The sequence below is a fragment of the Tachypleus tridentatus genome, chromosome 8 (assembly GCF_004210375.1).
Source record: "Tachypleus tridentatus isolate NWPU-2018 chromosome 8, ASM421037v1, whole genome shotgun sequence".
NCBI lineage: Eukaryota > Metazoa > Arthropoda > Merostomata > Xiphosura > Limulidae > Tachypleus > Tachypleus tridentatus.
The window spans coordinates 8,382,713-8,400,816 of record NC_134832.1 but is presented as its reverse complement, the minus strand read 5'-3'; the positions used below and the strand labels follow the sequence as shown (position 1 = coordinate 8,400,816).

Sequence of the window (18,104 nt, the reverse complement as noted above, 5' to 3'; positions counted from 1 at the left end):
AGAAGAGGATCCTGGTGGTAAAGTGATGTGTGAGGTACTGCAACACACATATTTGGCCTTGAATTCCTGTTGATGGATGGCTTTATGGTGGTTCCCCCAGAATCAACTGAGTACGAATGTTGAGTGTTTTCAGTGGATGTTGTGGATATTGTGTGTAATGCTGGTGTTTGGTTACAGTACTCACAAAGCCCTGGCATTGCTGCAGTCCCCTTGTAGGACTCCATAATGGATGGGGTCAGTGGACACTGGATTTTTCTCCTTATATTATGGATCTCCCAAATCCTAATAAAATAATAAAAAAATATTAATAAGTGACCACATCTTGAAAACTCTGAACACCAATCTCCATCCCATTCTGTTCATGTATATTATTTTATCTTAATGCATTCTTTGTTAGACAAACTTTTAGTGCAAATGTATCCATTTTTTATTCAGAACGGATTAGTGGGGCTTGCTGGATCTTCAAAGTCAGTCTAGAAACTGTTCTGGGGATGTCTTTGTTGAAACATCTACAACAACACACTGTGAACTCCTTGAATCAGAGACCAATAGGAATATATCTATTGAGGTTACTCCCCATGATAGTTTGAATTTCTCACAAGGAGTTATTATTGAGAGGGATTTGAAGAAAATTTCCAATTTGGAAATTCTACTTGGCTTCTCCAGCCAAGTAGTTTCTACAGTGAGAAAGTTCATTATAAGAAACCGTCAAGAATATTTAATTTGGAAATGCTCTTCAAATTCCTCTCAACAATAACTTCTTGGGAAGAGGGAGTTATTTTGCCTACCAGTGTTCTTATTTTCATGCTATCTTTGCCATGTCCACTTGCCTCTGTAAAGGCAGGTTATCTGAACTGTAGGGTTCAAGCATTTAAAGATGTCATAGTTCTTTGGCATGTGCTTGTTATGGTGGCAAAGACCACAACATGTATGGGTGTTAACTTGACCCTCATAGCATCTTTTGTAGTGGTTTCCATCCCTTTTACTTTTATTTTTGCCATAAGTGGGTGGAGGAGGAAGAGGTATACCATTATAAAACTGTTAATAATATTTCATATCTGGAGGCTCACAAGGATACACAAAGGCCTTAGTCTGGTACGATGATCGGCTGATGTCTTGCCAGACAACCCGTTGAATCTTTCTGCTCAACGCTGGAGAAATTTTCTTGGGCCGACCACTTGAAATTCTTGTTCCGTATCCCTCAGTGATGGCAAGTTGAGAGAGACCTTGCTTTTTCAGCTCGACAATTCTGCCACGTTCAAACTCTGTCAACATTTTAGCCTTTGCCATGTTTTTACCCAATGTAACACAAGAGACGTTGACAATCCTAATGCTTGAACAAAATGACTAAATTTTGTTATGTGTTTACCGATTAACACTTCGTTGCAGTATGATCTTAAACTTTTGACCAGCTAGTATTTAAGCTAATTTCATAGTGCTCACATTTTCCCTATTAAATGCTAAAAATGTTTTTTGTTTTTTTATTCCCTTTTCTTATTTTCATCTTTCGAAGCTCTACTCAAATAAGTGTTCGAGTCTGACAATGCAAAATACATATTTTTTTCTCTTGTACTGCAAGGGATAATCACAGTAGACTTTAATTAACACAGTACCCTCTAGGCTAAGGCAACTGGCTCTCTTTCATCTCCTTCTCAAAATTGTTAGTCTGCCATCTGTTAATGATTGTGTGGAAGCAGTAACTGATCACATGCTTTGAGCAGTTGTTTTCTCTATCCTTAAAACCTTGACATGTTCCCATAGTATTCTTATCCCTGATAGTCTCTGGCCAGCTAGCTGGTATGGAAAGCTCAGAAACAAGCCTTGGATACCATTTGCAGGTATCCCACTCTCTGTAACTGCATTGCTTTCTAATGGGCCTCTGCCCATGCTTGGTAGCTCAGATGTCAAAGTCAAACCCAATCTAAGATTAAGTTTACAACTAGCATCACTTCTACCACTAATTCCAAGGTCATATGGGATAATATATGGAAGATCAGTGGATGTTATGCATCCCATTCCCTCTCCATCTTGCTCTCCAATGGCCAGGAAAATGTTGATGTAGAGAGCATTGCAAATTATCTCAGCAAGAACCTTGCTTATCTTTCCAGCACTTCTCTCTCTTCTCTTTGTTTTGGGCCATTCGCCTGTATGACTTTAATCTCTTTACACTGGTAGAACTCTAGCTCAGTCCTCTTTGGTCTGGCAGTACATTGGTTGGAGCTAATGATGTTCACAATGAGTTGCTGTATCATTTCTCTCCTGCTTTTGTTGCTTTTCTTCTGGTTGACTTTAACAAGATCTGGCAAGAGGACATTGTTCCTGATACTTGGTACAAGGCTGTTGTCTTGCCTTTTCCCAAGCCTAGGAAGAATTTCAAGATTCTAATTATTATCCATTTGCTTTGACTAACTCTCTTTGTAAGGGCTTAGAGAGAATTGTTTATTCATTTTGTTTGGTCTCTTGAACCAAACAACATTTTATTCCCACCTAGTGTTGGTTCTGTTGACAGCATTCCACCATAGACCACCTGATTTGACTCGAGACCTCAATCATGGAAACCATTCTCAAGCAGGAACATCTTTCATTCAGAACTTTTTACTTGACAGGTGATTTTGAGTGTTTGTAGTTCAACACTTTTCCATTCTTTCACACAGACCTCAAAGTCCTTCATAGCTGTGTCATGAGTGCTACACTTTTCAGTATCAAGATCAATGCTGTTGCTACATAACTTCCTCCTATTGTTGCAAATGTACTCTATATTGACATCTTTAACACCTCGTGTCAGTCATCAAATAATGGGTTTATGAAGCAGCAGCTTTAGACTGCTCTCAATTGCTTGTTGAAGTGGAACACAGCAAACAGTTTTACCTTATCTTTTGTGAAAACCTTTTGCATGCATTTTTATCACCAATGGGGTCTATAATCCAATACTAAGCTCTGTTCCAATGATATTGTTCTTTTCATGGTTCTTGGGGCTTTGACTGTAAACTTATTTTCATCCCTCATATAAAGAAACTGTGTCAAATATACAAGGGCAGTGAACATTCTCTGTGTCTTCTTTTCCATCTCTTAGGGAGTGGATCAGTGTTCTTTGCTCAAGATCTGCTGTGCCCTCATTGATCCAAACTGAAGCCTTGAAGATGCTGGACCCTATTTACCATCTGGGGCTTCAGCCCTGAATGGGAGCTTTCCATACTTCTACATTCCAGAGTTTGTAAACTGAATCCCAGAAACCTCCTAGTTTTTTTTTACAGTATGCTTCTTAACTTTGATCCTTACTGCAAGATCTCACCTGGGGTTGTGTCTTCCTTCCTCAGTGGGTTATGCTCTTTCAGAATAGACAGTCTGCCTTTCTCCTTTGTGGTATTCATATCCACTGATCTTCCCATTCTGCCATGACTTATTATCATCCTCACCTGTTTAGAAATACTATCTTCTATTTGCCAGACATCTTTCAAACCATTCTTATGTTCTTGTTTATACAAATGCTTCAAAATCAAGTGACTCTGTAAGCTCTTCCTTGGTTTGTTTTGGCTCAGTGGTTGCTCACAGGATCTTCTCTACAGTTGCTGTGCTCACAGCTGAGTTTTATGCCATTTTTCTTGCCCTGCAGTTATGCAGTACACAGATTAGCTCTCTACTAGTCTTGGAATCACTTTACATTGGTTCTCTCCCTGTTCTTCTCAATGTTTAAAAATAGCTAGCCCATTTTTCTTTATCTCCTGTTTCTGTTCAGTTTTTTTGAATACCTGGCTATGTCGGCATTTGTGGGAATTAGCTCGCTGAGACTGTGGCTGATTCCTTCTGCTCTGGTGCCATCACAGCCATTTCTATCCTGTAAATGGACTACAGTCTTGTATTGAAGGCTTGGCTTCACACCAGTTGGCTTTTGATTTGGAGTTAGTAATATTGTAAAAAGCTTTTCCAGATCAAACCTTCTGTTGTTCCTTGGCCATCTTATTTCAGTAAAGATTGGAAGGAGGAAGTTTTCCTAACTAGACTATGCATTGGCCACAGTTTTATAACTCATCATTTTCTTTTATTTCAGATTGATCCATCATTGTGTGGTTTTGTAACATTCAAGTTACAATTCAAATTACTGTCATGTTATCATTAGGCCCAGGAGTGACCACACCATTTTAGTCATGTCTTTTTTTTTATGAATTTACCACTGACATTGGTCAATATCATTGGCATTGGTGACACTGTCCAACTTGCTTGTTTTATAAAGTTTTAAAAACCATTAGCCTTTTTAATTCTCTTTAACTATTGTATCTGAATTTTGGACATGTTTCATCTTGATTAATTTTTACATTCTATAATAATTTGGCTTTTCCATTTTTTACTGGTTGTTTAGAAGAGATAGCCTAGTTGTTTTTTGCCAATAAACAACGAACTAGACAGGAACTTTGCTGGTTTTGTGTGGGCAATAATAGGATTACCTACTGACTGATCAACCATTTAATGTTCCTGGGTAGTAAACAAGAATAGATAACCCTTTTACTAAGGAGAAATAGAGAATGTTTCACAGGATACAGTATACCTATTAATATATATTGTGCCCTGAGAGCACCTAATTAAAAAACTTTTGAAGGAATTGAGAAAAACTAAAATTCCTTCCAAGGTTTATTTGTGTTACCTAGAAGCCATTCTACCAAAAGATATTAAACTCTCTTCCAACATGATAATACAGAAACCTGATTTTGTTGATGGTGCTAATGGAAAGTAAGAAGAAGAAGTAATAGTAGCTGAGAAAATAAAAGTGTAATATATTTTTTTCATTTGAAGTATTTGAATTTAAAATAAAGGAAAATGTTTTTTGCATCCACCCTTTTTGTATACTTTATAATACATGCATTCTTATATACAGTATAATGCACATTAAAAACTTTATTCTTTATACTGTTTTGTATTATGGCACTTTATGTTTTTATAGGTATTAATTTTTTATGTATTGTCATTACGTATTTGACCTAATTATTTTTTATTCCATATTGTCACTGAATGCTGTACAGGAATAATTATATATATACATATCATATGTATTGGTGTACATACGTAACTTTCATTATGTATTTTTTATATAAAATAAACTCTAGTTTGTCTTGTTGACAGAAAAGTGTCAATTTTTTTATCATTTTGTGTGTGTCTATACACTTGCACAGTGTTTATTGTAATGTATGCTTGGTACCCAAACTTATACATAATGTTTGGGAATTACTGGCACAAACTGTACATATTAAACAAATCACTTATTTGTACATATGGTTAAGGTACTGCTTATTATTAAGATATATGTCGAGTTGCATACAATTTATACACTCCATTTTACAGTAAAGTATTAAATTATTTTAAAGATTTAAATGCATATTTAAGCCTGTTATACAAATTAGAAAGTATGTGTTGTGTAATATGTATATAGTACTTGTGTCTATAACCATGATATAAAAGGTGACTCACAGAATAATCAATTTATTGTGCTGTATTCCAAACTTGAGAGAAAAGATTTGTCGTGACATATTCTAAACTGAGAAACAAGATGTGGAGAACTATTTGATTTTCTAATTAGAAAAGTTCCTATAGGACAAAGTTCCTATAGTAGGTTGGTTTCATTGGACCCTGTCATTACTCAAGATCTGTTTATGTGGAAAAATGGAGAAAGCTGATCAGAGATTCTTCTTGTGTTGTACCATCTGATGCATTGTACTTAAGCTATAAGACAACAGTAATGTGTACATACATAAAATAATGAGTAAGATGAATATATTATTTTACTGAATGATGATTTATTTAAAATGATGTAGATTGGGTTTTTTCCATTCTTTGCTGCATTTACCAAATATTTGAAAATTTATATTTTCTAATAAATTCAATTAGAAATGTTCTCTTAAATTTAGCATTTCCATTTGACCCACATATCTGTAAATTATCTCCTCATTATCACATTTTAGGTGTGCAATGATTTAAGAATTTTAAAAAATGCACATTTCTTTTTAAAATAATGAATAATTTGAACTTCATTATAAAAAATATTAAATGTCTAGAAAAGCTTAAGAAGAATCATTCAATTTTATAGTAATTGCAGTTTGTCTTTAAAAAGTTCGAGGTAATTTTACAGAATGGTTCATTAAATGTAAAAAAAATATTTGATGCATATTTAGCCCTCAAAATATTCATTTTAAAAAGTAGTAATATAACTGTATAATGTAATATCTTGTCATGAAAGACTTCTTGTAAGGGAATCAAGTTTGTTGTCATATTTTATTCCTAAAAAAATGTGTATTTCCTCTTAAGATCATGTATAGTTAATTCAAGAATATCCTTACAGGTATTCTGTATTTAAAAAATAAAGCATTTGCTAAAAATTTGTTGATGTTGCTAATATTTATGTTGCTTTTATTGTATGATTTAACTTTATCTTTCAAACTTTCTTTCCTTAATTTAATAAGATTATATTAGTTAAAGTTAAATATATTGAAGAAACACTTTGTCTAGAATAATCATAACAGGTTTTTTTATGTTAGTTTATCTGTTTCAAAACATCCAATAAGCTGATTACCATTGTTGCATGTGTAACTTTAGGTTGTTGTTGTTGTTTTTTTACTGTAACCTTGAAATTCTGCCTGCCTTCTCAGAATTTACAACCAGTAATAATATGTCCTGTCTTTTTTTACATAAAAACTTTCTGTGGTTTCATATAATTTTGCATATTTCTATTTTCAAGATTTGCCAGTCTGAGTAACCACATTGTTTATTATATAATGATTTATTGTATGATCGTATACACATTGATGCACACAAGACATAAAGAATTTTAAAATATATTCTTGTAGAGTGTACCTCTTTTTTTTTTTTCCATTCAGTGTTATCAGTTCCTAAATTCTAAAAGTCTGGAAAAGTCAAGTGGAACCAACAACTAACAAAAAGAAACAATGTAACATTCCTCCAAAAACAACTAGTTATTTGTTTTTCAGAGATCACAGAAAAGTTTTATAGCATGCGCACACATGCTAAATGCAAGATGTTCATTCAATAACTGTGACATGTTTCTGAAATAATTTATAAAAGATATGCTAAGACTACATTTTGTAAAACATACCTTTAAATTTGTTTACCGTAGATGTTATTTATTTAAGACTGTTGAGAAGATGTATGAAAACTTGAGTTTTTTGTTTTTGTCATTTTATATAGTGTGGATACTCAGCGATGTGGTATAATATTTATTTACAATATGATGGGCTCCAAATATGTGAATTTTGATTATGAACTCTGTCAAAAGATCCTGAGCCTCCTTAAGGTAATGATAATTTTTAATAAATTTGAATACAGATTTGATAATGTATTTGTTTACATTAAACAAATAAATTATGTGACTGATATTTTTATCAAAATGTAAATTTTTCCTCATTCATTCTGTATTGTGGTCTAATGAAAACATGTAAGTGAGAGTTTGAATAAATGAATGATAGGTTTTACTTGACATAATTCTTTTACATTTCTAAGGCTAAACATGGTCTGGTGGGTTGGGTGATTTATGCACAGTCTGTTGGTTGTGGGTTTGAATCCCCATCACCAAACATGCTTGTCCTTTTAGCCACATGGTAGTCAATTCCACCATTTATTAATAAAATTGTAGCTCAGGAGTTGGCGATGGGTGGTTTTGACTAGCTACTTTTTCTCTCGTCTATCACTGCTAAATTCAGGATGGCTAGCAATCATAGCCCTAATGTAGTTTCAAGCAAAATTCAAACCAAATCTTTTACATTTCTATTAGGTTCAACATAGAAGTGTATGTTAAAGAGGAATGATATTAAAATAGTTTTTGATCTTCACCACATCGTTACAGTTGATGTTCATAACATACTATCATGTTTTGTCTGACAGTGATATATGTATCATGTCAAAAGCACACCATTTCTCCCCAGTGCTTTTTATATTTTGTACAAGGATGATAGTTTTCCAACAATGTTTCACTGTTTCGATTGCACAGAATAAAAAGAAGAAAAAATCCATAGGCACTGCATCAAATGACTTTCCATTAAGTCTTTGCATAGAGTAGCACATTTTCTTGTTTTATTCTCCAGCTGCTTCAGTTTGCAGTGGATGAATAGTAGGTATAACTTGGAATCTTATGTTGGAGAACCAATACCCTATTGGTGTCATATACAAACAGTGGTCTGTTTTGATTATCTTGTGTATTATTACCTGAGGCACATTCATGGCTTTCACTACCTACTTTTGTGTTCTTGGATTGTCACCTGTTAAAAGATGTTGCATGCTGCTTCCAATGGTTGGGGTTTGATTTGCTGCAAGTTTTTCTTGCAAGTTGATTCATATTCCCTTGTTTTCCAGTGTCAGTAAGGTTAAAAGATGTACCTGTCTTTGAAATTTCAAAATTTCCAATCCAAACACATCTTTATGATTTAAATGTATGATCATTCTATTTTGGAAAGGGATACTGAATTACATCACCTATAAAATACTAAATGTCATCAGAATGTGCTTCTCATATTGATAAACCTAGTTTTTCTGCACTATGTTGGTTATGTTTGTCACTTGACTTGCTGATTTATATATTCAAAATTATTTTAGTCCAACATAATCTTTTATAAATTATTGATCCAAACCTATGTTTATCTCTAAAATATTTATTATTGAAAACTGTGCTGTTTCTTTAATAGTTTGACAAGCAAATATATATTTTAATGTTAGGTAAACATAAAAGTATATTAACTTTTTCAGATGTGTTTGAACATGAGATCTGATTCAGATTTCTTATGCGGTATTGGTTGATTTATTTCATGTTATGTTCAGGGTAGAATAGTTATGAGTCCATGATCTTTACTTTGTGTAAGTACATATTAGTGTGAAATAATAATAAACTATTTTTAACACTTGTTCTTTACTTTAAAATAGGGTGCTTATCCAGCTCGCCTTAAAAAGGTTCTAATTGTATCTGCTCCACTGTGGTTCAAGGCTCCATTCAAAATCTTAAGACTGTTTGTTAGAGAAAAACTACGGGAACGGGCAAGTTGTGAAAGACATTTATAGATTGATTTGTTGCACAAGTGCTATATATGTTTGTATAATATTACTGTTTTATACTGTCATTACACAAGCCATTATGTGAATTACATCAACAACTGTAATACTATATTATGTAAAGAAAGTGTCTATTTTTACAGAATATATTAATTGTACTGCACATGGGTATTATTTATTTATTTCATTTAGCAATCAATTGAGGATCTGAAAGCTGTTTTAAACTGGTAGCATTTTGACATGTTTTTCATTTCCTATTTATGCATGCAGTGTTGATAAATATAAGAACAATAAATCTAACCGTGCCTAAGAAATCTGTGTGAAAGAAGTACTTTGAGTGAACTTTAAACTATGGCTTTCATTGTAGTGGTAAATTATTTTTACTTCACAGATGGAGGGATAAATCTATAGCATTGTATGTTAAAACTAGTATTGCAGTGAAAAGACTAATTCTGTAGCACAACACTCTGAAACCAGTACTGCAGTAGAAAGAGTGGATCTATAGAATAATACTTTAAATACTTTACTGCAGTGGAATGACTAGGTCCACAACATAATACTGAAACCAGTACTGCAGTGAAAGGACTAGGTGTATAATATGGTGATTTGAAAATGTAATGCAGCCAAACCTGACACTAATGTTAAATTTGGCTTTAACATGTATAAGAATGAGTTATTTCTTAAAACTTTGAGGTGTTCAAAGTTGTAGCTATGGTAGTTATATCAAAGTAATTGTATCTAACTGAGCATTTAGATAAAGTAGCATTTTATACATTATAGTAAGATACTAAAAGCAATACAAATGATTTAATGTGTGTGAAAAGAATATGATAAAAAATGTGATTTATTTTTCTTTTTACGTATCACAGGTTTTCATGGTCAATGTACCACAGTTATCTTTACATGTACCAATAGCATCATTGCCTCAGGAGCTTGGTGGTATCTTTCCTTTGGACCATAACACTTGGCTACTTCATTGCTTGAAGTCAAATACCAATTGTAATGGAGACCTTTGTGACATTTCATCACTTCCCACATCTCCCTCTTTAGGTATGATTCTTTATCAAGCTTATGAAGGGCTAATGCAAAATGGGAATAGTCCACTAAGTGATGGTGAAACAGATGAACCAGAAGATTTTACATCTTTTGTTCATGTAAAGCGTAACTCTGAAAAAAGAGAAAAAGAAGTAGAAGTTCTAAAGGTTGGTAAATACTAAATTACTAAATTTTATACCAACATTTGTGTCTTAATGTAAAGTTAGTTCTTATTTAAAATGTATGTAATGATGAGTGTTTATAATTACTAGAGGTAAGATAAACACAAAATATAAAGCTTTAACTGTATGGGCATGGTGGGGCTCAAAGTGCCATTTCACACTATTTATGTATGTGATGTCAGAGTTATCAGCTTTTCATTTTACTCTTTGGTACTGATTTAGCAATAGTTTGTGACAGAAGAGAAATAAGTACCAGATATGATATGCAGAGATGCTAAAAAAAATTATAGATGTGTATTTGGTAGGTTCTGGAGGGATTATTTAAGTGCAACAAACAAACAAAGGTATTTATAGACTTAACATGAACATCACCTTGTAAATTACTTGCCAGAGTCTAAATCTTAATAGTGTGGTTGGTTTACAGACATATCTATAGTACAGATATTTTGGTATTACAAAGTTTTTTTGTGTACAAAAGTCTTGTATGTTTTACTCAAAACTTGTTATGTTCTATGTAGGTACATGTGGTAAGTTAAGAATCGTAGTGAACATTCTTCTTTTCATACAGGGTTGATCCTTAATTTAGAATTATTGTCAACATTTCCAATACAGTGGTGGTCAATGCAATGGACAGGGTCTATGAACATTAAGTTAGAACTAATAGAGGAAAAGTTAACAGAAATATTATGGACAAATCAAATCTACTGTTAAATTAATTGTGTTTCTTATTAGGCAAGTAGAACACTGAAATCAAATTGATAAAATTAACAAAATATAACTTACAGTTGAATATGAATAATCTGAAATTATGTCATATGATAAAATATTAAAAAATGTTGTATTGTTTTTAACAAAAAAGCTTTTATGAACACTGCAATAGGTGCTTACTGTGAGTAACAGAATGTTTTATCCTGCATGTCTGTTTAACATTCTGAACTTATAAAGTCTTATTTTGTTCATTTAATTAAGGATCAGGTATAACCTAGAGGTTATCATGCCTGATTGTTTATCCAAGGGCTTACTTCCTTTTCCTTTTATTCTATACTTTGTAGTCATGAGTGCATTATAAAGGTGATAGTTAAATCTTTCTGTTTGGTTAGAGTAGCTATAGAGTTGGTTGTGGATGCTTTTGACTGGCAGCCTTTCCTCTGGTTTATCAGTTCAAAATTAAGAGAGACAAGCACAGGTAGTCCTTGTATAGCTTTATGCAAATATTAGCATAACATAATGTTTAGGAACAACAAAGGCCCTATCGGTCTATCTAGGTTATTCCATTCTCTAAAATAAACTACAACTGTTAAATAAAATAAAGCCAGCTTTTATCATTCATGTAGCTATCAGTCTTTTTCTTAAACTCACTTGCATTTGCTGTCTCCACAAAATTCTAAGGTAACACTTTCTAGAGGTCAGCCACCCTGTTGATAAAATAAAACTGTCCTAACTGAAGATGTCTCCTACCTTCTTTCCCCAAGTCTTACCATTCTCACTATTAAGTATGGAAAAAGATAATGCATCAATATTATAAATTCCTTTAACAATCTGAAACACAGCAGTCAGATTCCATGTAACCTCTTTTTTTGAAAATAAAACAATTTTAGAGATTTTAACCTCTCATATGACAAATCCTCCTTCCTCTGAGGCACCATTCTAATAACTTTTCTCTGAACCTTTTCAAACAATTCAACATTTTCCTAAGGTAAAGAGCACAAGAGTGAACACTGTATTCAAAATATGGTCTAACCAGTGATCTGTGCAATGAAATTATAATCTCTTTAGTCTAAAATTCAGTGTTTCTGTAGATACAACCTAAAATTTTATTTGCCCTATCTTTAGGAACAGCACACTGATTGAATGGGTTAAGAGACTAATCATCCACTACACCAAATCTCTTTCTTTCATAACATTATTAAGGTTATTCCCATCATTATATATAAAAAACAAGTTTCAGTTGCAAGAGTCCAATTCCACTTTTTCTCTTATATAAAACTTAATTTTTTGATTGTCCCTTCCCATTTTAGTTCAATTTATTTGGTGACATAGGTGTAAATAACTTCTAAAATTTTGGCACTTTTTCTGCTATGTAAAAGCATGTGAAGTAGAGAATTCCCAGAACCATATCAGGCATAGCATTATGTGTGTGACACCATATCATTACATTGTCAGGCTAGTTAGGATCCAAATATGAAAGCTGGGAAGACTCCTGTGATGGAAGACATGGAGTGCATTCACACGCTATCAACACCAGTGAAAAATAAGTCAAAAACTAGTACAAATGCATGCTTGAAAATTATTATAAAACAGACAGAATATGCCAGTTATCTATAGGGAAGACAATGACTTTTCTTCAGAAGAAGAATGAGTGTGTATTGCAATCACATAATCATCATATATTTTAATGTTTTACTCAGAAGCAACAGTATGTAGCATGTTTGCTTAGTTATATTTAGTGGATTCAGCAGTAATATGTAACATGCTCCTGGGAAAGAAAATTTTATATTTCATTTTTGTTTTGCCAGTTTTATTCAAAATATTTTTGGTTTCCCATCAGTTTTGACAGGCTTTTAAAGTGTTCCAAATTATACTTATAATTCAAATTATATAACCAATAGACATTTTTTTGCACTTATTATAATTGAAACCCATTTGCCCTGCATTTGCCCAACTCAATAAATTATCTGAATCCTTTTTTAAAGCAGCAGCATCCTTCTCACAGCCAGCAACACCCAAGACCTTGATATCATCAGCAGATTTAAGTAATTTATTGATCATTCCTTCATATATGTCACTGTTGCAAATCAAAAAGAGCAAAGGTTCTAAGACTGAGTCTTGAAGTAGCCAACTGGTAACATTAATCCATTTCGACTGAACTCCATTTATGATAGTTGTCTGCTTTTTTCCATCCAGCCATTCTTCTGTACAGTTAGCTAACTTATCATTCACACCTACAGAGATAATATTTTTAAAAGCCTTTTATGTGGCATCTTGTCAAATAATTGCTGAAAATCTGGATACACCAAATCTATTCTCTTACTTTCACATACATAAGCAATCATTTTTTCAAAGAATGTTGAAAGATTTCTAAAGCAAGATTTTCTTTTTGTGAACCATGTTGACTATAAAATTCTAAGCTTTATTAAATGTATTTGCAAAGCATTTTATCAGACTTTCCAAAACATTTCCCACAATTACTGTGAGACTAGTAGGTCTGTAACTACTGATACAATTTTTATCACCTCTTTTGAAAACAGGAGTAATATTAATAAACTTCCATTCCTATAGCACCTACCTGCTATTCAAAAACTTGCAAAAAATAATGGTAAATGGTTCACATATCCAATCCTTAACCTCTTTCAAAACCATTAGAGAAGTATTATCTGGCCCAGAAGACGTTTTTTTACATTTCCTAATTTCAGCTTAACAAGCTCAGGATTAATATGATCATTTTGTTCAATCTTGTTTTCAGCTCTCAACTGCTCAAAATGAAGAATATTGTTTAAATCTTTATTAGTAAAAACTAAAGAAAAACTGAATTTAATAACCCTGCCATCTCTTAATCATCAGATACAAGCCTTCTTTTATCATCCCTCTAAGTTTACCCTTAATGTGTTTAAAGAAATTCTCACTGTTAATTTTACATTTTCAACCAAACTTTTTTTAGGATATCTTTTTTTTACATCCTGATTTTGTGTGGGATCAAATTTCTTGATCTTTTTGTAATCTTCTAAATCTCTTGTCATACCATTCAATTTAAAGATCTTAAATCTGTGATGCTTTTCTTTAATTTTTTCCCTTATACCCTTTGTGAGCCAAATTAACATTTTTACTTACAGCCATTCTTTTCCTACCATAAGGAATATGTTTATCTTAAATATTTAAAATTGATCTTTAAATGTTTTTCATATTTGATCAGTGTCTTTAAATAACTCATCTGAGCAATTCACAACAGATAATTATTGTCACATCCATTCCAAATTGGCTTTTTTGAAATTTGTCATCAAAATATCATTTATGAACTCCATATACAACAAAACATCAAACCTAATAGAATAATGATCAATTGTGCCACAATGTTTCCCAGTTTCCACTCTCTCAACCAATACTGTACTAGAGAAGATTATAAGCATTGTTTCTAGTAGGTTTCTTGACTACATAGTGAAGAAAACCATCTTGAACAGTTCCCAAAACTTTTCTTCCTCATGGTTTGACTCTAGCATTTCCAGTCTGTATGCCTAAAATTAAATATTGCTTATAACTATGGCCTCATTAACAGCTGAAATCTTAATCTCATTGTAAAGTATCTCTTTAATTTTGTCAGTATTATCTGGTAGTCTATAATACAATCCTGCTAAAATTATTTTCCTTTTATATCCATATATAGAAACCCAAATGGATTCAATCTCCTTGCTGTAATTTTTGATAATCTTATTGGAGCTCTTTATTTTACGTATAAAGCCATTCTTTCCCCTCTCTTTAGTATTTTGTTCCTATTAAAAACTATACATCTGTATTTCAAAGGAATTTGTCATCAAAATCACCATTTAACCAGGTTTCAGTTATTCCTATTACATCAGAATTCTCTCCTCCTATAAGTACTCTAAATTTGTCTCTTTTACTTCATGCACTCCTAGCATTACAATAGTAACAATTAAGGCTATCTTTCTATATGCATTTATTATCCTGAGCTTTTCTTTACTGCCTATTTTTTTACATTTTCTTTATATTGGCCCTCACTACTGTTCTAGTTATAGTGTAAAGCTTCCCTTACAGCTGAGTTAATAGCTCTTGGAAGCAAGTCAGCCCTTACTCTATTTAAGTGTAAACCATCTATTTAAAACAGCTCCCTTCTCTCATTAAACTAATCCCATAAGTCCAATGAATCAATCTGCTCATCCTTACATATTAATCAAAGCCTAGCATTCAGTCCTAAGAACTTATAATTTCATCCACAAAATTAATTTTTGGCAGTATCTCTAACACAGTAAAGTTATGGTTATTTTCTTAGTTAACTCTCACTATGAGCTCAGTCCTGTGGACTAATCTTGTGACCATTTCTTTCTCTCCTTATCAATAAAAGTGTTAATACCCATACCAGCTGTTCTGAGATGCACTTGTGACCATTTATTGCTTGTTATAATTTTGCAATTATCAATAGATATTAAAAGGCTTTCATATACAAAACATAAGATTTTTTAATTAAATTTTAAGTTGTTTTTTTTAAACCATGAGTTGCTCATGAATTTTTACTTTTCAGATGTGGATTATCCAACATACAAAGTAATTTTGATTTTAAAATTGAATACAAATACTTTTATGCATCAGAAAATTGTCAGATTTCACATGTGAAATCTTTATAACCTCCTAACAACCTCTAGATAATTATCAAATCTTTAGTTTTAGGAAAAACTTTATATTTTATCTGTTATTTTCACTATTATATCCTTATAGTCTCCTTAATAAATTTAGAAAACTGATATAAATCATGCTTTTTCTTTTTCTGTAATGACTACAGATAATAACACAAGACCACTTGTTTAGTCAGAAAAGTTTAAAACTCATAATACCATACATCTATCTATATATTTATTTTTTGACATTTCATCTGTGTCTGACTAACATTACAGAAGTTTCAATGGCATGGCATGTGTGCACTCATGTTACTGTATCCAGTAGTGCAAAACTGACCTTTAAAAAGAATGGTGGCCCTGCATTCCCAAGAGGAATACAACAAAATAAAATACTAAGAGCAGCAAACTGACTACCAACATACACACCTGTCAACTATCTACACAAGATCAGTAATATACCCACCCTCAGAAGCAGGCTCACACAAATATCATACAAATATTACTTAAAAGCAGAACATAGAAATGAATTAACTGTGTCATTATACAAATTAGCTTGCACTCCTACAAAATACATTGCACCATACATATTTCAAGAATTACAAACCACTCAACAAAATACATAATTATAAATAAAGTGAATATATGTTTATGTGTATTTCTTTTCAGATCCAAGCACAGGACAGATAAAACATTTGGCACCTGTCCTGTGAAGTGGGTTTTTTTCAGAGCACTTCTGTTTCCCCCCACATCCAAATTTCAGCATTGCATCTTTAGATCTAAGCCAATACAATATCCTTGCCCGGGCTTGAATCATGCCATATGACTTGATGTTTCATTTCATCTTGTCTGCTGTTTGGACTGCGGGCTCTGGCCTGGCCTACTTCTCTTGTGCCACCTTTGTCTGGCTCTCCTTTCTCACTTGTCATTTTAATACTGACCCAACTTACTTCATCACCTCAAACAAGTCAAATCCAAATACAGGAAAACTCTCACATAAAAGTAAATAATCTTCCATGAGCAGGGACGAAGAGGAACTACAACGTTCCTGACCACTCATGCTGGGGAGAGAATTCATCAGATTTCTCTCTCTCTAAAGTAAACCCCTGCCAAGTTAGTTTTATTTCGTTTCATGCCCAGGTGATTAGGGCACTCTTCTCATAATCTGAGAGTCACATGTTCAAATTCCTGTCACACCAAACATGTGCACCCTTTTACCCATGGGGGGTGTTATGATATTATGATCAATCCCACTATTCATTGGTGAAAGAGCAGTCCAAAAGTTGATGGTGGGTGATATTGACTAGCTGCTTTCCCTTTAGTCTTACACTGCTAAATTAGGAATGGCTAGAGCAGATAGCTCTTGTGTAGCTTTGCTCAAAATTAAAAAAAACAACAAGCAAACAAAGGGACATGTCTTAACTTTGTTCTAGCAGACCAGTATTTTGTAAAATACAGTCAAATTTTGGTTGTAATACATTACACATATGTGTTATTACTATTTACAAGTAAATTCCCAAATTCCAGTTTGTTTTTTCACAACATAAAACAGTAAATAAAGAAATATAGAAAACAAGGATCTCTAATCTTTTTAAATTATGCACGTTTTTTTAGGTTTTGCATATGCATTTTGAAATAACAAAAAATTATAAATTACTTTACCAATATTGCAAAATTCCACTGTAATTTATCAGGCTTACTAACTAAACTGTATTTGGATCTAATGGCTACAATAGGGTAAACCAGGTGTGTGTAAATGAGTATTTCTAAAAATGGATAGGTGGGCAGGGCCACTGTGTTTGATCCACTACATACAGTGATATTTTAGCAAATGGAAAACATTTTGGATAGTGTTCAGTATCAGTAATTTGAATTTCTAATTTGTAATGAACTATAAACTTACATTTTGGACATCACAAACATCTAATTTGAACCAAAGATGCATTCAACAGACTATGTGATGCACAAAAGTCAATATTTAAGATTTTATTTTTATATTTACATTTAAATTAAAAAATTAACTAATCTATAGTACTAAAAACTGAATTACAATCTACAGTTTTGTACCAGACTTATAGATTTATGAAATTTTGATTGTCAGCCTACAAAAGATGATCACATACCCTTTGACCCTGACTTGTAGGAAAACCCATAGCTATAGGATTAAATGCCTTTATGAACCTCTTATACTTGTCAGTTAGTTCCTCTGACCTACCTTTCCCTACATTATTAGCCGCTATATGCACAACAAAAACTTCATCATCACCAGCTCCCTGTATTATATATCTTGATCTGTTAGTTAGATTTTCCTTGTGTACCCTTGGGTAGCATAATCTTGATTGTTTTTTCCTTATTTGCCCTAGAAAATAGTTCCTCATCTGTGTAAGCTAAGGATTGAAATCTGTTGGTTAATAAAGCATTCTAATTACAATCAAACCCATTACTTTTAGCCCTAATAGTACTCTTTATAATTTCCTGAAAATCACTGTTATCTGGTGTATTT

At 32.7% G+C, this 18,104-nt stretch overlaps 1 pseudogene across 1 annotated transcript in view; it reads left to right on the top strand.

Annotated features, from left to right (window-relative positions):
- LOC143258485 (tyrosine-protein phosphatase non-receptor type 9-like) overlaps positions 1-18,104 on the top strand; it is an 80,586-nt pseudogene that overhangs the window by 23,726 nt on the left and 38,756 nt on the right. Inside the window, exons 6-8 of the transcript XR_013032314.1 lie at positions 7,192-7,297; positions 8,917-9,027; positions 9,912-10,244. The product of XR_013032314.1 is annotated as a tyrosine-protein phosphatase non-receptor type 9-like (transcript). The remainder of the gene's footprint in view (positions 1-7,191; positions 7,298-8,916; positions 9,028-9,911; positions 10,245-18,104) is intronic.